The sequence below is a fragment of the Pithys albifrons genome, chromosome 7, assembly GCF_047495875.1.
Source record: "Pithys albifrons albifrons isolate INPA30051 chromosome 7, PitAlb_v1, whole genome shotgun sequence".
In the NCBI taxonomy this organism is placed as follows: Eukaryota; Metazoa; Chordata; class Aves; order Passeriformes; family Thamnophilidae; genus Pithys; species Pithys albifrons.
In genome coordinates this window covers 14,976,752-14,999,951 of record NC_092464.1, presented here as the reverse complement: position 1 = coordinate 14,999,951, position 23,200 = coordinate 14,976,752, and positions in this window count along the sequence as shown.

Below are 23,200 nucleotides of genomic sequence, written 5' to 3'. Positions count from 1 at the left end.
ATGATAAAAAGACTCCTGGCTGGCAGAGTCTTGGTTCCTGAGGATACACACACACAGTTTTTCCCAGTCTTATTCGAGTCAAGAACCTAATCTGCAGCAAAATATGACTTGAGATGATGCTTTTGCAGTCTGTACCAGCTTCCTGTTTGAAATTGGTGATGGTGGTACTTTCAGCACTGAAATGATATTTAGCATGTCTTAACCACCTCAGAACTCCTCTAGGTCCATGCCCAAGGACTTTCTGGCATCTACCTGGAGTGCAATAGGTTTAGTAAACTCCATGTTTTAAGGCCTGCTGGCCCTTTGCTTTTCTCCTATGTGGTGAGTCTGAAAATCCACCAGGTGCCCTGAAGGGATAGATTAGAGAGTCACAGTGATCAGAGAGGTAAATGCATAGGTGGGATTGCAAAATGGCTGTCACCAGAATGTCTGTTGAGGTGGAAAATGTGCTTCTGATATGAAGTGGGAAATTACAGTCTCTGGGACATCAGAGTGTTAGAGAGCAGAGGGTGACCAGATAGGCCTGCCCTGAAAAAGTGCAAAGGAGTGGGGAAATTATTGTGGAAAACATTAGGTGAATTAGAAGGGGACCATGTATAAGCATAATAAAAATTACTACATTTTGAAGTGGTAAATTTGTTCCTAATCCAGTTGGGAGTAAGTTTGCTACTATGGCTTTGTAGAATTTATTCACACCTTTTTTTTTTTTTTGTTTCAGATCAATTCCTTTTAAGTGGACCATAACAACTTAGTCGAAGGCCTGAAAAAGCATCACCATAACAGACATGGTCACCAGGACCATGGAGGATAGTGGTTACTAGAGTTTGTCAATAACCAGAGGGAGGGGTTTCTTACTGGAAAGTTGCAGGTGATGAAAATCCTCTAGAAGGAAGCCTGGCCAGAGAACTGAAGTTAACCTTTTAGGCTTTTACTGGTTTTTGTTCTGCAGTTTTTCCATATAACTAAGCAGATAATTTCAATGTTTAGACTATTCCACCTTGCAAAGCAACATATTAAAGACAAAGTTAAATGCTTGGTACTTAGCCCACAGCACTGATTTCTCACCCTGTACTACAGGACGCTCTCCCAGCTTCTGTGGGTTCAGTGCTTGCTGAGGTCTTGCCACTAAAGAAATCAATGAATTAATTTAGTTTGGTCCAACTCAGAAAAAGTCTAGGCTGGGTCTTTTTTGTTGCCTTCCCCACCCCCGGAATTATTTCTTTTGCTTAGTTCACTCCGTAGCACCGCAGACACTGGCGGTAACACTGGGCCAAGGGTTGGAGGAAAAATCCAGCCCCACGGAGTGTAACGGAGCCCCAGGGGAGAGCTGGTTACAGGATTCAGCTGAGCTCTGTTAACCGAGTCATAAACAGCTCTGTGGCCAGATGTATTCCCCCGCTACAGTTTACACTCCTTTCCTGCTGTTTACCACTCTTTACTGGTTTAATTTTTTCAACACTAAGGGGCTTTAACTTCCAAGTAAGACCACCTAGAGAAGGTTTTTCAGTGTTGAGGTGTGTTCAGTGTAGAACGAGCAGGTACAAAATTCCGCAGACTTTTGTTTCCAAGCAATGAATCTTATTATCCTTTCCCTTAGATTAAAGAGACCTTTAATACCGAAAACATTCTCTGCACACAGACTCTAAACCAGTCAGGGTGTAATGTTTAAAGGTGCTAATGGCCTGCCATTAAAGGTCACTGATGTATACACATGCAGACCCTAATTAAAGAGACTGTTGTAGGATAAGAGAGAGTCTTTTGTCTGACAATTAAAGCTCAGAGGTTCCTTTGTATTGCAAAGTGGCACAAGGGGAGAGCTGATATTCAGATCTCACCTTTGAAGGTCACAAGTTTCCAGCAGTTTTTAGGTGAGGAGCTTTTACAAGGGAACAGGAAGTTCTTGTCGAAGTCTTCGATTTAGTGTGAAACTTTAGAAGAGATAAGAAACCTCAGGCAGTTGCTTTTTGGGAAAATCGGTGAGGTCTGTGGTCTCTGCGAGTGGCAGACTGCCATTTGTTAGCTTTGTTCACAATTCACTCCTCCCCACAGAGGTGTGCTTTATAATAAACTTATCATATCACAGAAATAGGTAGCATAAGCTGAACTTTCATTATTGCCCAAGAGAGCACCCTGATTTATGAAGTACGCTATCGTTTAGGAAAAGCTACTATTGATCTACAAAGCTGTAGCAATATTAACAGCACTGGAAGAAAAAAACCACGAGATTTCAATCCGTCTTTAGACGCAGCCCAGGTTTTAGCTGTAGCTTAAAGGTTTCCAGCTACTGTAGAGCTGAGGGTAAATATCCGAATTTTAAAAGGTGGAAGGCAGAGAGGCTAATTTTTAACCTTTGAAGGTTTAGCACAAAAAATGAGGTATATAAAACCTACCCAGACTGATTAAGTCTTAGACCCTCACACTGAAAGGCTTTCTCACACGATCCATGAAACTTCCCACTTTTTCTGGAATTGAGTGTGAAGCTGTGCAAAATGATTCTTTAGATAACATCTTGAGCTACTAATCAGAGAAAGGTGGATTAACATTGGAGATAATTTAATAGATTAACAAACAAAAGAGTGAATAAAGAAAAGCAAACTGAAAAGTATACAGCCCATGTGCTTTATCAGACAATTGAGATTATGATAATCTGTTGTCCCAAGAACAATTTTTAGGAAATCTGTTTGATATCCTAAATTGGTTGACTCAACATAGTGTAATATTCTGACTGTTTTCTTTTGAAGAGTTTTATGTTATTCACTTGTTATAAAATATCTTTCAAAAAACCTCTATTAAAGAGATCAAGCAGTCCAGGTTCCAAGTCTCTCCTATCAGTTGGCAGAATAAGAAAAACAATAGCAGAATAAGACAAGTGTGAACACTCAAATGAGAAAAAATGGGAAAAGTTTTGAAGGTAAAGCATGTCAGTAGATACTCTTGAGTGTGACATTCTAGCTCTGATGTTGCCAACCTGCTCAGAGCTTCTGAATGAAGGTAAACTAAGGCTGATTTGCGCATTTTAAGTCTGCCCCCACCAACCTTTGCTTATAGGTGATTTTTACATTGAAGTGGTTTCACAAGCAAACCCACTGTGAAAATGCCTAACTTATAGCTGTTCTATGTGGTATTTTGTACCTTCATGCTGATCAAAAGGGTGCTATTCTATGAGCAATCTAGACTGTAAAAAAATTGGCTGTTATTGAAATACTGATCTCCTCTCCAATTTCCTCCCCTACTCTGTTCCTAGCCCTATGGCCCTGCTTTCTCCTTTACACTTGCTCTGTCCTTTTCCAGATGTGTCCCTGGACTGTTTTAACTCACTGAGCCAACAGAAATCTAACTCTCTCCTAACCCTCTCCCTTACCTTTCCTCACCCTCCCTGAATTAGTTTTCTGCCCAAGGAGTGAGTTAAACCAGCACAGAAAAGGGAGGATGGCTGTCCAAACTTATGCCATAGCTAGCCCTAAACAGGAGGTAGTGTTTCACATCTGGCAGGGGTAGGGTAGAAGGGGTTTGTCATTTGTGGTAGCAGTGAATTTTACCTCATACTACAGGACTATTTAGAAATTTAGTATTAAGAAATGTATGCCGTTAACTTCTTGTAAAGTAATACAATATATATATAAATTGTGATTCTACATTTCTCACCATTTTGAACTTCAACATCTCCTTTCCCTCCCTCTTCCCCATGTGGTGACCACTGGCTAAATAATCCCTTCCATGTAAACTTCACACCAGGTCACCCTATCTGCTGGGACAGAGGCAGAGCAAAATGTAAAGCTGGACAAAGCAGGAATTTGAGACTGCTCTTCCTCAAGGACTGATCTGACAGCAGTCTGTGCCATTCCCATGGCGTTGGGCATATCCTGGCAAAGACCAGGCCTCAGCAGACTCACATGCTATTCCTGGGCTGCCAGAGCAAAATTCAGCCTGTGGTTAAGTGTATGATTTATAGATCAACATAAAAGCCACATATCATGAGAGAAAATGAAATTGAACTGAGTATTTCCTAAGCAGAAAGTATGTGGAGTTAGAAGGCTGGGGAGCAATGATAGCTGCAGCAAGGGTGAAGCAGTTCTCCTAGAGAAGATTTCTTTGGCATTAGCTCTTCCTTCTCCCTTCCCAGAAGTGGAGGAGCTAACAGCTACTTGAGAAGAATTGCTAAAAGGAGTGGGAGAGTGTTCTGCTTTGCCTGTGATGTTCCCATCTGTAGGAAATGATGGACCCTAATTATGCAGATTTCCTTAGTGAATCGTCTCTCTCCACTTTCTCTTACAGGAAATAATAGAAGATAACGGTGTTCATTAAGTGTGTTGAGTTGCTATCCTTGGAGACCAAAATCTCCCCGGAACGGCTTGTGTGATATATACAGTGCAAGCTCTCCACATTAGCATGCTCCAGCACTCCACAACTCTCTCTGGACAGCCACAGGAGAAAAGTATAATTCAGCACATGGAAGTGCATACATATTATTCTAGGAAATCCCTGTCTGCCCCTGGGGAAAAGGAAAACCATCATAAAATTGCCCACATGACATAGTCACTTGGTCTGAGGTGAAATTCCGTGAGCTCAAGGGCCTCCAGTCTGGAACATTTTCCCCCAGAAAGCCAGCTCTGTGTGTCTGTGTGTGTGTGTGTTTGTGTAAGTGCAGGTGCCTTGTTATAGTTCCTCTAGCATTGTGCCAGTTGGTTTCCTGTCCTGGGGTACCTCTGTGCAGTGGGGCAAAACTGTGGGAACACTTCTCCATTGAGGACAAACAGCTTTCACCCTTGGCCCTGGCTCCTCTTTTGCTCTATGCATCTTTCCCTAGTACCTCAGGTCCCTGCTCTTTGCACTCCTACAGATCTAAGCAGGTAAAAGAGACTGAAATGGCCTCGAAGAGGAAGGACAAATCTCAGCAGGGTAAGGGATGACAGTGCAAGGGACTAGCAGTGCAAACCCCGGGCATTGCTTAAGATCATGGTAAAGCTTGCTGCTAGTGAGCCTGAGGGGAGCTGGACTGCCTGCCCTACCCTCTCACACATCTCTCTGGCCTCTTCCTTCAGGCCTGTGAAACTGTCTCTCTTACTGCCCCGATTGCTAAATAATAAGCTAAATAATTAGCAATGGCTGTTTCTGATGTTGACCAACCCAGCTGAGAGTCAGAAGATGCACTGCCAGATCTGGGTGCAGAGGCATCAGATGAATTGTAGGGTCACTGGATGTCAGTACCTGAACTGCTTGGTCTCTAAAAGTGGACGTCTGGAGTACATTGTCATATACCCTCCTGCTTCTCTATCTTTTGACTCAAGAGAAGTGACCGTGGTGACATTTGGGGTCACATTCAAGGCTGAGGCTGTGGCATGTTGAGGAGAGGGCAGCAGTATGTCGAGAGTTCAGTCTTGCATGAAACACAAAGTTTCTATTCAGAATCATGGATTTAAAACTCTGGCATGTTTTTGATCTCATAAATACTGGCGAAGCATACTTACAATATCTAGAGAGAACGTTTGGAATTCAGATTGTTTTATGTAGTGTTTAATATAGTTGAGGTTGATTTGAAGCCCTACAGGACACCATAATTTTCCACATGGAATATTGTTCCAGGATGCTTCTGAAACACTCTGGCCCCATCACCATCATACTATACTTGTCAAATAGAAAACATTAAATAGAAACAGGTGGTTGTCCAGTGAGGGCAGGATCAGATGGCACTTTACATTTTGACACAACGTACAAAGAAGTGAATCCTGTTTGAGTGCTGCAAAGACTGTTAGAGTACCAGTGTTATTCAAGTGAGGCTGGCATTAATCCTCAGTGTTACCCATTCCAGGCTGTGGGACTGCGTAGTGAACAGATGTGCCAGTGCATATGCACAATCCTTATGTGAAAATACAAACCACTTGTATTTTGTTAGAGCAAGGCTCCGGTATTGGCATTCTCCCCTTGCCTTAGACAGAGAGTATTTCTAGATTAAAAGACATCTGCAAACCGTTTTTGTGGTAGTGGGGCAGGAAATATTTTATAGGCATTACATGACTGTACAGTATGAATATTCAAGCTACATTTTGTAAAAGTACATAATTCCTCTGACATAACTGGGCTATTTCTTAGTCTAAATTTAGCATACAGCAACACTTACTTGCTTAATAAGGATTAATATTTACTTTAAGGTTCCCATGATATTTACTTTCAGACCCAAATCAGTTTCTGATGACTTCAGTGGTGATTGGGTCAAATTTTTCCTTATTTTTATGAAAAAGTGATAGGTCCTCTCTCAACATTTTTCCTTTCCAACTTAGAGAACATATATCAAAAGCAGATGTCCAAAAAGTGCTGCAGAAAGACTAAATGAGGAGGAGGTAACCTGGAGAGTAGATACTTTTATGATCACTATATAGAGTTCATAGCCAGTTTTCCATACTGATCTTATTATGAGAGAGTTCCCAGAAGATAAAAACCAATTAACTCTTTATTTTGGCAGTGATCATTCTAGGTGTTCTTTAATGGGCATTATTCTTGCTAAATTATGAATGAGCTTTATAGTAAGACAAATGCCATTATCAGAGTTATTTATTCATGGGCTGTCATCTGTAACATCCCCACACTAGTTTTTCTCAAAGTTTAGTATCGATCATTTTCTTTAATCAGATGCATCAAGGGACACTCAAAGAATCAGTAACTGCAGCTTTGAAAATCAGCATCTTTCTCTGGATCTTTGCCAGATCTAACTGAGCACCGAGGCCATGTCAAGCATTAGGTAGCAAGGGCAGTAAGTCAGAGCATACTCTCCTTACATTAGGGTAAGTGTCTGTGTGTCCCCCAAACTTTAATTTGACTGATGATGAACCACTCTGTGCTGACATGCCCATTATTTTGTTTTTCCACTTGAGTCTGAGATCCCTCAGGGCTCTGCAGGGACTGTGCCCTGAAGAATTGCTGGGAGTGCAGAAGGGTCTTGCTCACCCTAATGGTATTGACTAGTGTTTGCTCTGTCTCGCCAGGTAAAATCTAAGATGAGAGTAAATATTCTCTGCTCCGTGGTAGCTAGAAGGTTCAAAACAGCCTAAATACAGCATTACATTCTACTAGGCAATTTAAAATGATACAATGTCTATTACTGTTTATACTGCTTACAGAGCAGATGGGAGAAAAACACAGTGTCAGCATTCTGGCCTGTCTCAGTGAGTGCTTGCTTCTGGATCGATCTACATGTGTCAGAGATTGCCTTATTTTCACTCTTCATTTCTTTACTTGAAGATTCAGCCTTACCAGATAGTAAATCCAGGCACATGCAGTAAGAATCTACTCCTCTTTTTCTTTGTTCACTGATGTACATAGTGTCCCTGAAACACTCTGGTTAGCAGACACTTCACTTTAGGTATGAGAGAGTCAAAGTCTGGATCTGAGTTAATCACTGTAGATGTTTTTAAACTCAGTGAGGAGAATCGGGCATCTCTAGGTGTCAATTTTTTTAGAAAGGGCATGTAAAAGGCAGCAGGCAGGCTTAGAGAGTAAGATGGTTTTTGCACTACTAAACTGAGCCAGGCTATCACACAGCCCTGTGCACCGGTGCATGACCATCCATATGGTCAAATTGCAAGCACCTTCAGCAGCAGCCCAGCACCCTCGCAGACAGTGCCCACACACAATTCAGGGCTCAGCATGGGCCTGACACATCCTCAATAAGCATATTAAATGTGGTAAGCCTACTTTACAGACTAAGAGAGTTTAATTGTGTGGTTGTAAAAAAGAGGCCAGAGTTGGAGAATGGGTCCAGTCCCACGTAATTTTCTAATATGGTGTGAATGTTTAGAAGTCAGTAACCAAAAGTGAGCTGAATCCTATGGTAAGTGTAATTTTCAGTGTTTTGGAGGACACTGCAGCATACCTGTGATACAGTGGGAGAAAAAGTGACTTCCCCTCAGAGCAGTATAAAGCAACCCTGAAGCCCTGCAACATGCCCTTAGGATGCAGATTTGGTATATTGGGATCAGATCAATAAAGGGATGGGGAGCTGTGCTTTGAGGATAACTCTGTTTTCAGGTTACCAGAGCACATATCTAGAGCAATTTCACTGAGGTCCAAGGAGTTATCCTGGAGACTCAGGTCTACTGACTTTGGGGTTTGATCCTTACACCAAAAAATGTCTTTCAGACTCAGGAAATCTTGATGACAAATTTCAAATTCAGCTCCATACTTGGGCCTTCTTTGTAAAATAAGACATTTCTCTGTTTTCCAAATAGACCTTTTGACTTGTCCAAAATATGAAAAAACCACCATGTTTGCTCCTATTTATTACCACGATAATTAGCCCTGTATAAATGATCTCTACATGGTATTTTTGTAAATATCTTCTCCTGTTGCTATTAAAGGTTTTAACATATTTTAAAATCATGGCTTATCACAGCTCGTTATATTTCAGTACACCCTGACCTCCTTATCTTCCTGCTGGAAGAGATAGTAAGAGACAGAATGTACATATTCCTTTTAAAATGAGATACACAATTCCCTCTTTCCCTCCCCACTAACACAGTTCTTTGAATTCCAAAGTCCCATCGTTTTGCGCAGATCCATCTGCTTCTATTTTGAGGCAACTATTCCTCTGGCTCTGGAGTGCTGGGTAGCACTCCTGTTAAAGTCTGTCACTGTCTCTGGTTAATCAGCTGGAGAAGCTGCTGCTATCTCTGCAGCACTCGGTGCCCATGACAGCCTGGGGAACAAGAGGGTTGGAAGAGAACCTGTTTCTCCCACATGCTAGAAGAGAACAGATCATTTGAGCGCCAACCTTTTTTTTTTCCCCACTCCAGTATATTACATTCTGTAGCAATAAACAGTCTTGATAGAGATGCACAGGAATTTAAGATGCAGTCATAAGAATGGGCCATGTATTAATTTCAAATAAAGTAAACTTAAAAAATCCAAGGTAAACCTTATGCCAGTAAAGTGGCAGAGATATTTAGGAGACAGGCTATGTAGTTAATCAGAATAGTAATTTTTCTAGCTAAATGTTAAAGATACTTTTGTGTACATTTTGTGTGCATGCATGTAGAAATTCTAGCAAAAAAAACCTACAGTTTTGAGCTGGATAAAGTGTTTGACTCTTCAGCCTTTCTAGTGAAAGAAAAACACATTTGGGAAAGAAAACCAAGCTTCACCCTGAGTCACAGACAACAAGTCCAAGAATGGAGGGCACGGGTTGGACTAGGTTGCTGCTGCCATCAGGTCTCTGCCAGGTTGCCCTGCGCGGATGGCTGCTCCTTTTTGGAGTCAGCTGCCTGTCCACAGCACAGTGGAGCCCATGGTCAGGAGGAAGCTGTCTCCAGTTCCAGTTTGCTTAGCAGCACCATGGTATGGAGCCCTGATTTACAAAGAGCAGCTGTCCCTGTACTCAAGGTGCAGCAGGCTGCTGAAGGCAGTGACCTTAGCCAGAGTTGTGTTCTTACTTTTTTCATTCATAAAAGTCCCATTTACACAGACTCCACCTGGGTTCAAGAGGAGATCTATTTGATCTGAAATTGCACTCTCCGGTGCACAGCCACAATTTTTAGCATCTCCATCCTAAACATGTCACTCATAGGCATCTAAACCACTTAAAAACAGAGTTTACAGTTCTAAAGAAGGTACACATTGTGGACAATGTCACCCACTTTCTTGAGCTTTGCCTTTCAAACTTCAACATGAACAGAGCCTTTTACCTCATCAACCTCAAAATGGAAGCCCTGTATTTTTATAAAAGAGAATTTTCTCATTTTCAGTGGTCATTTTTATTGATTTGTTTTCTGGATGCGCAGCAAACTTATGTTTTATTTCATTTTCTGCTTTCTGGGCTTTGTCAGGGCTTAAAATACTTTTCTTGTATAGTGAAGATAACATTTGATGAATCAAATGTTTGACAACATTTTCTTGCTTGTCAGAAAAGGCATTCAGAGCGATGTTTTTATAAGACTAAATCTGTACATTCTACAGCAGCAGCTGAACTTTCCTTTGTAAATTACATATGATGGCTCTGCCTTCCTTCCTGCATTCTAATCTCTGGGCATATACACTGTTGAAATGTCATGTATGCCATTTACACCTTTATTCTAAATGAGCTGCAGAAAACAGCCTTATCACCCTAGTGTCATTTTCCTTTCAGAGCTTGAAATGCAATGTGTTAATTGCCAGCTATTACTTATTTATGATTATTGCACCACATCTGCTTTTTTTGTGATTCTGAAATCATGTTCTGGACCATTACTGTTATTATTGCTCCTACTGTTATTTATTGTTCTTATAAATGGTGTAAATTATGATTTTCAACTAAAATTAAGTCTCTTTTCTAGTTTTGACATATTAAGGCAGTGCTGAATGAAATAATGGTAATAATAATTTTAAGACACACATATCCCAGACTGTTGACTATGAAGTTTGGTCAGAGAATGGTTAGGGGAAAATTGTTAAGATACAAAGGGATTTATGTATGCATTTATTACCTGCACAAGTGGGAATTCCACCAATAAATCCCTTGGGATGAATGTGAGTTTACATTCTTTAATGCTAGTGGAACAGACCTTATCTTCAGCAATGATTTTATTTCCACACTTTAATGTTCCCATTCTATAGTGCAGCTCTCTATGATTTTTCTAAAAGATTTTTATCAGTCTTGATCAAGTGTGTTAGTTGATAAATGGTTGAGAGGCACAGACTACAAGGAAAGATGCAATGAGTCATGCTGTCTCCTAGAAACCAGACAGCAAATAGCTTTCAACAACTATTTCAGCCTTCCCAAGTACCCTCCATTCCAGTACTCTCTCAAGATCTAATATAGACTTCCACACTACTTGTATGTTCACCTACCCAGGAAAATTTGAGAAGCAACTGTAATGAAAAAAGTTGAAGTCCGTCAGTACCCACCCAGAGGAATGAGACTTGTGGTAAAAGAAGGCAAGAGGATGGTGACAAAATAGATGGATAAGGGAACTATTTCCTCAACAGTTTAGCCAAATCTGATTGTTGGCTTCTGCCAAAAGCAGCAGTTTAGCTTTTCCCCTATGCTCTGACCACACAGTCCCTTCTCTCAGGACTGACTAGCTATCATATCATCAACCATACAAATAAGCTGATTTTTCTGAAAAACATTGAAAGAAAGGGATTAGTTTTCTATGTTTTGAGGCTATGCAATTGCTACTGCCAGCACAAGTGGTGCTTCAATAATGTAAGGCAGGAAGCATGGGGAAAAGACTGTTTTAGGCTACAGTGTGGTCAAAGATCATTTGCTGAGAAACTACATCCTCAGCTAGAGTGGTTTATTTGAAGGAACAAATTTTTAATTTTACTAAACAGGCAATCTGAGCCTAGAGAGGGCCTGGCATAACAGTTGAGAGTAGCACTGCCACAAGACCAATTCTAGGGACCTGCCTGCAGCCCCCATGCACTGCTGTGGTGCAGATATTGCACATGACGTAGGACGGAACACAGAATTTTGTGGACTGACTGACTCTAGTCAGATCCATCATGTACTGAAGAGTCAGGGTCTGCTGGGTGACACTCAGTTATTTCCCTAAGACATGAACTGGGAAGGTTCCTAGACTGGGAGTGTGCAAGTCACTCCCTAAAGCACTTATGTGTTCTTCAGTTGCTTGACCACACAAAATGAGGCTTTCTCCTAGAACTCCAGTGAGATCAATTGGAATTTTTATTCCCACTTAGCAGTTAGCAAAACTAAGGAAAAGAACATAAATAATTTGCCTAAAAATGGAGTAAAGCTTCATAAGAATTAATGTTACTGGACCCAAGAGGCTGAGACCCTCATTTCTGTGGCCTTATGATCTGGCCATGTCTCTCTAGATCCGGTAGCAGTAGTTTCTATGGCAATGACCTACAAGAAAAGAGTTATATTTGCATACGCCTTTACTGATCTTGCATTTCCTTTAAATTCTATTCGAATAGATTAGCAATAAAGGATAAACATTGGAAGAGCTCTATGTGGAAATTATGAAGAACACCAAACCCCTTCTTTTCTAGCTGAGTACTCCTGTGAGCCTCAGCATCAGCTCCAAAGCTGCAGTGACTGTCAGCGTTCTCTGCCAGCTGTAGCATGGGCACACTGAACATCCTAAGGTGCTCTTCTCCCTCTTACTGAAGCAACTGTAAGGTGCATGATAGCACCTATATCTGCCTGTGATCCACTGGGTCTCTGAGCTGCTCAGATATTGAGTCCTGCTCAGACAAGAGCTCTTTCCTGCAGCTCTTTCCATAGGGGACCCTTCTCATAGGTGTCCACAGTAACATGGCCATAACCCAGTGACATATTCTTCAAAGATGAAATCAGTAAAATAAAATTTAAATGAGAATGATAGAGTCTGAATTTAACTTTCTCTGTATATGCTCATTTTATACATGGGTTACTGCTAGTTTACCCTGTCTGGTAGGAATGTGTGTTACACTGTCACCACAAAAGAGATATTTTTCTATGTTTTGCCTAAGAACTTATTCTAAAAGCCTATCTGCTTTACATCCCTATTCAGCTCTTTTTTTTTTTTGGGTGGGTTAGGAGGGAGGGAGCGGTAGATGTGAAGCGAATCTTCAGTAGGTTCTTGACACTGCAGATAAAGTTACACAGAAATCTGGAATCTGATCTCAGGTTTCCAGGACATGGGTAAGCCCGATCTTGAATGATCTGGGAGGAGGATCTATTCATCTTTCCTGAGGATGTTTTGTTTCTCATGGAACCAATCTCTTTTTTCTGTTTGTTCCTACTTTAAGGTCGTAATCCCCTGTTTGTGATACCAGCAGGATTCCCACAGCAACAGATTATGATGTCACAAGCAGAGATTTATGATGCCATAGGACAGAGAAGCAGGAAGAAGGGCTCTGTTGTGATATGGCCCTGTCTGCAAACTCTTTTTGTTGTAATTGCACAAGTGAGAGGAAATCCATGTCACAGAGGTTATATTTTAACCCTCTAAATGGCTGGTTATCAATGTGTGACTGAGCATGGATATTCAAACAGTGAGTTTTCTGCTTTAGAGCCTGTTCATAAATCCTGACTGAATACACTAAAATCCTTTGAGGCAATTTCATGTCACAAACAGAATGAGGAGAATGCATTTGCATGGACACAACTATATCAAGTGCCTCTGTAAAACGAAGGAAGAGACATTGGGAGCCACAGAAGGCTGCTTAAGGGATATCCTGAGCAGTGACTGTGCTGGAGGTAGCACCATCTCTTTCACAGCCTCATGGCAAGCAGGGAAGTACAGAATTTCCACTTTTTCAGAAAAAAACATTGCTTCTCCATGAATACCTCCTTGTGTCTGTATCAGCTGGGTTACCTCACTTTGGGCATGACTCAGTGCTCATTGCAGATACATTCATGAGGCAAGGACTCTAGGACACAGCTCCGCAGGATTCTTCACCAGTCAGTGAACTGTAGAGTTTCAGGTCTTGTGAGTAGTCAGCCATATACTATGATGTAGGGCTCATCTGAGACGTTTGCCCTTTCTGATCACCTGTCCCACCCTTGTTCTGAACAGAGATGATGGTAAATTTGTCTGTCCTGCTGAGCCTACTTAGCACCTGGCTCACAGAACAGAGGAGTGGCTTTGGAGCACTGTGTAGATGGAAATGGCCTGTTTGCCTGTGTACATTTTGGGAACTGAGTGTATGGGATTTACTCTCAGTGTGTGACCCTTGCCTGGTCTGCACAATCTTCTCTAACTTGTCCTTACTTGACCTTACTTTAGAGTGATCAGAATATTGTTTTGAATCTGACTTGCACAGTGACTGGCATTTGATCTGGCATTTTACTGAGATGTAACCAAATGTGACTTGTCAAAGAAATTCCTCAGCAATGGCACTTGTGCCCTTTTAGTGGTGTTTTATTCCAAGTTCTGGACTTCAGCTTTCCCTGTGGTTTAACTTTGGGTTGAATTGAAACCAGAAGGAACATGTTTTCTGGATCAAAATCAGGTGCCATAAAGAATAGCTGAATTTCCACAAGGACATCTGAAATAAAAAATTGGCTTTGTTTTACAAATGAGATTTCTGTGAGGCCAATACAATAGAAACCTCCTCTGGTTTAAAAAATCTAAAAGAAAGTCTATTTTCCTTCCAATTCTTTTCAAGACAAAACCACAGCCCTTATAACAATCACACTGTAAACTGTAAGTTGGTGTCAAGCCATTCTATGGTTGGCAACTCATTGCTGATTTTTTCCCCAGTCACAAAGCATACAGGAACTAATAAAAAGATGCATCTTGTAGTCATACAAGGCACACAAAATATGCATTCCTGGAAACAGTTCTTTTTTTCCTGTGGCAGACATAGGCTGCATGTTTGCACTGACCTGGATGCCTCTGCCAGGGGAAATTTAAGTTGGATATCAGAAAAAAATTCTTTACAGAGAGAGTAATCAGGCATTGGAATGGCCTGCCCAGAGAGGTGGTGGATTCACCATCCCTGGAGATTTTTAAACGCAGATTGGACATGGTGCTGAGTGCCATGATCTGGTAAATGGACTAGATTTGGACCAAGGGTTGGACTTGATGATCTCAGAGGTCTTTTCCAACCCAATCAATTCTATGATTCTATGAGTGCTGTCACAAAGAGGTCCCAACATCCTTCTGAATCTGCTGTTCATTGCTGTCCTCCCACTGCTCTTTCTGTAAGTCTGGCAAAACCATTCAGGTGACCTCTTTTATGCACTTAATCAAAGAAACCATAGAAGAGTAGAATCACTTAGGTTAGACTTCTTTAAGGCCTTTGACTTGGTCCCACACAACAACCTCATGTCCAAATTAGAGAGACATGGTTATGAAGATTGGACATTTTGGTAGATAAGGAATTGGCTGGATGGACGCAGCCAGATAGTTGTGGTCTATGTCCAGGGGGAGGCCAGTAACTAGTCATGTCCCCCAGGAATCTGTCTTGAACCAGTGCTCTTTAGTATCTTTATCAATGACAGAGACAGTGAGGTCAAGTGCCCCCTCGGCAAGTTTGTGGGTGACGTGAAGCTGAGCAGTGCAGTTGACACAACAGAAGGACAGGCTGTCATCCAGGGGAACCCGGACAGGCTTGAGAGGTGGGCCCATGAGAACCCTAAGATGTTCAACAAGTCCAAGTATAAGATGCCGCACCTGGGTTGAGGCAATCCCAGGCATGAGTAAAGACTGGGAGAAAAACTCATTGAGAGCAGCACTGCAGAGAAGGATGTGTTCAATGCTTCTTGAACTCTGTCAGACTTGATGCTGTGATCAAAATCCTGGAAAGCCTGTTCCAGTGCCCAGCCACCCTCTGGATGAGGAAACTTCTCCTACTATCTAACCTGAACCTCCCGGGAACAGCTTCATGCCATTCCATAGGGTCCTATCACTGGTCACAAGAGAGAAGAAATCAGTGTCTGCCCCTTGTGAGGAAGCTGTAGAGCGTACTGTCTCCCTTCAGTCTCTTCTTCTTCAGGCTGAACAAACCAAATGACCTCAGCCACTACTCATATGGCTTCCCCTCTAGACCTTTCATCATCTTTGTATTCCTCTTCTGGATTCTTTCTAATAGCTTTACATCTTTCTTATATTTCGGTGCTCAAAACTGCAGAGTGGTTGAGGTGAGGCCACACCAGTGCAGAGTGAGAGATTCTCCTCATACCATTGCTTTTACAGGTCATATATATGTATATGAAATTAAAATTCACCCAGAATGTTTTACAGATCTGTCCCAAAATAATAATCTTGGAACCAGCTAAGTCTTGGTTTTAGCATCAGATATTTTTTTCCAGTTTAGGCACGATCAGAACAACCATCATTCAACCTCATGTCATCCTTTGACCTTCATAAATGTAGGATAAATCTAAGTAGCAGAGCAGAGGGTTTGGTGACTGCTGCTAGAGTCTCAAGATAACTCTTATTATGATACTTGATTTACTGTTTGTTGTTGGAATCGGATATACATTCTGATTATGAACAAGCACTAAACAGCTGTGGCACTAAAAGAGATGGGCAGACACAGCGGGCAGACCCAACACATGGTGTGTGATGTAATTCCCTAAGATTGCTATTGATATATAGTGTCATTTACTTTAAGAAGGTCATTCTAAACAAAACTATTTTAAAACTGTACAGAATTAAGTAGCAATCATACTGATATTTTTGAAGTTCTTCATTTCTTAAAAAACAAGTTTTCATGCTATTTTAAATTCATCACAAACACAGCCAGTAAGTAAATAAAAAAATTAGTCTTTAAAGAATATATTAATTCATGCTCAAATTTCCAAAGTTTGTGGATTTTTACTTTGTTTATTTAAAAGGTGTTCAACTTTTATGAACTACTGCATCCACAGTCACAGGAAAAAAATATACGCAAGTGTTAAAAATGATTACTCTCTAAATATTTTGAATGCCAAGTAGGAAATGAATAATGAAACAAAGAAAGTGTGTTTCTTGAACATGTCTTATATTAGGCTGACACCCACACTTTCCTTAAATAACTCTTATAGTGGAACTCCAGCTATTTACTTTATGTATCTTTCAGCCCACACTAATAGGACCCATAAAGTCCTACCATTTGAAGATGTGAAGTGACTTAACAAATATGATCAGATCATAATGAAGAGGTAGGTTTCATGATCTCCATTTCAGTCATGTGGGTTCTGAGGCATAGAAGTTTGAGTAACATTCCCAAGGATACAGAGGAAGACAGTGAGAGAGATGAGAAGCCCAGAGTTCCTGACCTCTCTGTCCTGCTCACTAATCACAAAACCACATGTCTTCTGCATACCTCGGAGATTTTTCCATTGTTGCTGAGGAATGGACTATTCCAATGTGTCTGTGTACTTGGTTATTTCATCAAAATTCCATGCGCAGCAAGTACAATCTAACAAAGTTTTTAAGGGAAACAGTGAAAGGCTGGAATTATATTTCTGCCTCTTTAGCCTTAGGAAGTTCAAGAGGATGTTCCTGCTGGGGAGGTCTCTGACAGGTAATTGTCACAGCAGCAGGTCTCCTTCTCTTTTGCAACAGCCCAGGGCACTTACCTGTGAGAAGTAAAGATCTGTTATGGCTGAAGGTCCTGGGCGCTAGCACTAATTTTCTTGCTGGTTGCAGATTCCAGCTAGACTGTGTGCACTCCAGTGATTAAAGAAGGGCTAGAGCTGATGTACATTTTGACAAGTCACAAAGGATATGGCCCTCTGGGAATCAGTTCATAAAATGAACAAAGTCCTCTGTACCCCCTGTTTAACACAAGCAGTGCCATCATGTAATCCTTTCCATAAAGTTAAAACCTTTTAAAAACTTTATCCCTTTTTTTGTCTGGCTAAATAGATGATCATAACTTTAATGACTCTCTTTAATTCCTTCACTACAACCACTGTTATTAACTTAGAGCATTGTGGAAATGCTTGAGCTAATTTTAAACAAGGAGTCTTGGAAACAATCTAGCTGGGCAGCAATGCTCAGCAAGTGGTCTCTTAGTTTGCTTTTCCTATTATCTAACCCAAACCTCCCGTGACACAGTTTCATGCCATTCCCTCAGGTCCTGTTACTGGTTGCCAGAGAGAAGAGATCAGTGCCAGCCCCATTGCTTTCCCTCATGAGGAATCTCCTATTGACCTCCCATTAGTGGCTGGAGCTCACCACATGAGCTTTTATCACATATTCCAGATTAATTTAATATGAAAGAGATCCATCTGATGCCCTCTAAAACCATTTTGCAAGTTGAATCACTAAGATCAGGAGATATGCTTCAAAATCAATCTGAATCCAAATACTGATGTAAACACACCTTCTGCTTTCTTGGGCTAAACAGGTCACATGCATCTGTGCGTGGATACAGACAAACAAAGATCACCCTTGCCAGGGTCTGAACAGGACAGATGAGACCCAGCTGTGGTGTGGAAGTGTGGTGTTGTGATCTGACTATTATACTCTAAGGAGAGCTGAAGTCTCTCTATTCTCTCACTTTGTCTTGTTCTCTGTCCCTTCTAAAATGAAATCTATTCTCCATGCCAAACTGGGAGTAATTTTCCTGGCCTGCACCAATTTTAATATGTCTTTCTGCAACAGGGATAAACAGAACTGGACATGCTACTCCAGATGAGGCTAGTGTTTGGAGCTTGTCATTTAGATTCTGCAAATGCTAGTAGACATCACTACATCAGGTATAGGCTGTTCCCATTTCAGAGCTATTTCAGCAATTGTAACAGAGAGAAATTTAGCCATCAGCTACAAATAAGGCAGACAGGCACTGCAGACCCAGAATAAAAGAATTATACATTCTATACCATGGTTTACTGCTCTGATCAATACTCAGGCAAAATTGTATATATAGTTAGAACTGATCCATAGTCAAAATCATATGAAATAGCCATGACATACTTTCTACAAGCTGTAACTATTCATCTGAGAAGTTTCAGAGGGAAATCTGCTGGGAAAAGTGCGTGGATCTGATGTTATGTCCTCTAAAAGATATTTCTGGGGCAGATTTTAGAACACTTTTGTCTTGGACCGCTCAAATCTCAACACTCCTGGAGTTCAAACTGGGCCATTGGCAGGCCACTTAGGACTCTGATGGGGCAATTAGGCTGATGAAATTGAATATTCTGGGGTTGCAGATTTGATTCAAATTTCTGTTGTCTAATGGACCCTCTATCTCAGTCCACATAACCCAGTACTTTGCATTTATGCACCACAGGCAGAAAACTCAATTATCAGTAGGAGCAAATATGCCTAGTTGCAAGATAAAAGATGGAAAGGACAAAGAATAATGGATAAACTTCTATTTTTGACAGCTATACATCTTAAATATATAAAAAACTTAAAAGTTAGAAGGCAGCAGATTCCCAAACACTTCACAGTTGCTGTCACTGGGTGCTTCATGTCAGAAATATGATTCTGACTGACATTTGTGGGAGTAGCATTCACAGGAAGAATTGTACTGAACAGTAGTTTGGATTTGGCATATCTATATTGAATCATACAGCACACTATAGATATTCCCAAACCAGTTTCTCATCTGTTTTCAGGATAAAGTTGTATCTTTGATAATTAGCTGAGGCAGAGTTATTTTGTTAGGATCGTGTGCTATGTAAATTTAGTCCTGCCTCCAGGACCTGAACTAAGATGTCAGTATTGGAGGGCTTTTGCTTACAGTGGATTTGGGCAACAGCACTGCCAAGTGTAGATATGTCCTCGGCTGGTGATGCTGCAGAGAATGAAAGGTTTATATGCACCACTTTCTCCATGTCTCATCTTCCCATTTCTTCTTTTAACATAAGGAGGACCTTTGGTGTACAGATGGTTTTACCTAATTTTAAACTAACTGAAACACTTTGGGTTCAAAAGTTGACGTTCAGTGTTACTGGTTTCATGTTCTACCAGGATGAAATCAGGGTAGAAGACTCAGAAAGAATAATTTCCAGTAAAAAAAAAAAGACAGAAAGGATGAGCAATGATGCTGCAGAATTATGAATGAACTTTGAGATGATTCTATAACTCCCTACAAATATTCTACCTGAGATCTGGAAAGGAGGTTATGAGGAAGTGGGAGTCAGTCTCTTCTCCCAGGTAATAAGTGATAGGACAAGAGGAAATGACCTCAGTTTGTAACAAGAGGAGGTTTACGTTGGATATTATGAAAAAAATATTCTTTGAAACGGCAGTCAGGCACTGGAACTGGCTGCTCAGGGAACTGGTGGAATCGCCATCCCTGGAATGTTCAAAAGTTATGTGAATGTGGCACTTTGGGATGTGATTTATTGGTGAACACAATGGTGCTAGGTTAATATTTGGACTCAATGATCTTGGAGGTCTTTTCCAGCTTTACTGATTCTATGATTCTATGATGAGTAGACTGAGAAAAAAAGAAAAAAGGGAAAAAATACATTAAGTACTTTTCATATGGCAAAGACAAGTGGCATGCTGGGTTTAAGGACAGTCTGCTTCATGCTGGCTTTTTTAATCTTGAATTGTGCATCAGTGTGGGTTGTTTCTTTTTTAATAGACTAATTGAATAATTCTGGAAACAAAATAGGGCATCTAGAAACTTTATAGCTCTCAGCAAATAGTTTTAGATCGTCACAAAAATCTTTGTCATTCTTTCTTTGATTTCTAGCCGCCTCTTAGAAACTTTATTCCCACACTGGTGATGGGGTGACAGCCCAGGACTTATATGCTCTGTGTTGGACTCTGGCCAGTGGTATTTAAATTGCACTTACTCTTTGCCAGATCTGCTGAGAACCTGTGACGACATTTTTGGAAGGGCAAGATGTCTCTCAGAGTTCAGGGAACGGTATATTATCTGTCACTGTGTAGATTATCTGTAAGTGTGTACGTGATCCAAATACTTGCCTGACTTCAGTTTGCAATCTGGGCTGAGGTGCTGGTTCATTGCTCTGAACTATGGAGTCCATCTCAAGAGCTTGGGACATGCCCTGCTTCTGTCCACCACAGTTTCACATAATTTTCTGCATTAAAGGGAAGGTCTTAAAAATAAAAACATTTAGATGCTTTGTAGTTGTCTGTACCATAAAGTGACATTCTGGGTCTTCTACAAAGACCCTTGAAGTAGGGTTAGCCTGAGGGATGGGTTAGCTGGGTGGCTGCCTGGCATGCTTAAGACTAGAGTGCACAACTGAAATTCGAGGTTAATGTTTATCCCCAATCAATTAGCGTTTTGGAAAGGCATGAAATTCTGGCTTGCCCTGGGCACTGTTTGACTAAAGGCCAGCAGTGTCTGGGAGCCCCAGAAGGTTGCAGATCTTGGCTCTGTGGGAGTCCTGGCTATACAGCAGCAAACAAGCTTTCCTCCAAAGACCCTCAGTGCTTTGTTCAAAAGAATTTTTCATTTTCCACCTGTGTCAATGAAAAGAAAGTTGACAGATGGGTGGCTGTAATGGGCTATTGTGTAAATAGCATGCATTTAGCAGCAATGCTGAGGGTGTGTATTTATAGGGGACTTACATGGATTTTCACTGTAGATCCGGAGGACTCCAGAAGATCCACTGCAGGCCTGCTGCATTAATTGCCTCCACAGAGTAAAGTATTTCCTTTATTACCTTCTGTTGGAAACAAAATATAGCAATTCAGAGAGGGAGGGAAGGAGATGCTTTGAAAAACAAGTCACTTTTTAATAATCTGGCCTCTCAAGCCTCAGACTTTCAGTGGCATTTGTACTAATGCACAAAGGTTTGGAGGGATTCTACTTCATCCCTCTCCTCCTCACATCACTGTGCAGAATATTCAGGGATATAGTAGGCTGGGAAAACAGAGGCAACGTAGTGCAGAGGACTGCCAAGTGTGTATTGATAGGATTGAAGGAAAGGAGAAGTAATGCGTGGAGGAGAGCTGTGAAGTGGCTGCAGAGGATTCATAGGAACCTGAAATTTGGAAGTGTAATCTGAGAAACAATGGAGAAAATTACAATAAAGAGAATATGAGAGGAAAGAAAATATGCTATTTCAACAAAGCAGTGAGGAGCTGGCAGGAGGAAGATAATCCCAAATAAAAATGAACAGAAATAGAGATGATCTGAAGTGGCAAGAGAAGTACTGGAGGGGCCTGTCTGAATGTCAGTGATGAAAAAACAGGAGAGGTGATGAGCACTGGTCCCTGTGTGACCCAACAGGCAGGTGGGGATGGCTGGCCATCCTCTCCACTGCTGGCTTCAGCAGCATGTCAGCTGGTAGGGCTGGGAGCTGGCAGTATAACACTGACGGGGATGAGCAACACATGGTTTCACTGGCAAAGGATAGCTGTTCCCAAGGGACTTCAAAAGTTTTGATATATATAGAAGCAGGTCTGGCTCTCAGGCACAAGGCCAGTAAGTGAGGAGAGAGTCAGTACACATGTCCATGTTAGTACTGTCTTTTAATGGGGACCAGCCTTTGTGAAAACTCCCACTCTCAGATTTGCCTAGAGCAGTTCCTGACTGCCATCAAGCAAGTTCAGTGTGAGGCCACCAGAGAGAAAAGCATTCCCTATCTTTTCTCCAAATTCTGCAATAAGCCCACTCTTCTGTTTCCAGTTCAGGATTACATACTCGTTCTGACAGTGCAGAACAATCGCAGCCAACCAGACAGCACCATGGCAGTCCACAGGGATATTTTTGGAGGGTGGGAAAGTTTGCTGGAATCTATGCCAAATACCAATGGGTTCAGCCAGCAGGGAAATTTAGTGCCACTCACCTCAGGTGCGTCAACTTTTCCAAGCCTTCACTGCTAATGTTTAGCACAGCAAAGGGTTCTCTCTGTGTGAAATATTTAGAGGGTGTGTTAATGCCCTTCTCGTGCTGATTCTGTGCTGACAGCAGAAGCAGCCCTGTTTCCTGGGAAGGTGGTAGAAGCCATAAGTCATGTAGAGAATCCACCTTACTGTCCCCAAACATAGAAGTGGTGTGAACTGGTGGGGGAGTGGACTGTTTTCAACTGGATGAGGGATGAGGCATCTCTTGGAATTGTCATCAAAGTAGTGTAGAATCAGGACATTCAGGTCCTGTAGAGGAAGATTGGCCTAAGGAAAAGGTCAACTTTGACTGATGTCTCAAGACTAGGCCTAAGGTTATCGTTCTGGATGCTGGATTTCAGTTCCATTGCCGCTCCTAAAAGAAGGAAAAATGTACCCATTAAAGATAATTTTACTCCCATGCAATTTAGTGAAAAATTTGTATCTTCCAAATGCAAAAAAGTACAGTCAGTTTTGTTGTTGATTTTTCTTTTCTGATTCCAGTCGATTGTTAATAATCATGTTGTCATTTTTTTAAAGAGTTGGCACCAAAACTTCATTCATTCCACTTAGAAAGAACCACCACTAACTTATTACAAAACCTGTCATTATCTCACAGAGTCATATTCTTGACATCTGTTAAGTAAAGGTTTATTTTACACTTCAAAAGTCAATCTGCACAGCTGACTAAACTTCTTAAGAACTGTAAAGCTTGTTCCTGTCAAATATTTGGGAAAATAAAAGTTGGTTTAAGAAAATATTTGTTTTAGTTGGAAAATGAATCGCCTTTTTTCTCTGTATATGGGAAAATAACACTTTCTTTTCTTAAAAATTGAAGAAGGGAGTGGAAGAAAGAAGATGAAGCACTTCCTATGTACTGTATTTGATTTTCTCAGAATCAGAGAATGGCAACTGAATCAGTTCTTTGTAGATTTAATTTCAAGGTCTGCATTTGTAATTTTTTAGCTGTAACATAATGTCATGTTGATAGGGGTCAAGCTAGCCTTCTGGATTATTTGCAGAGAAAG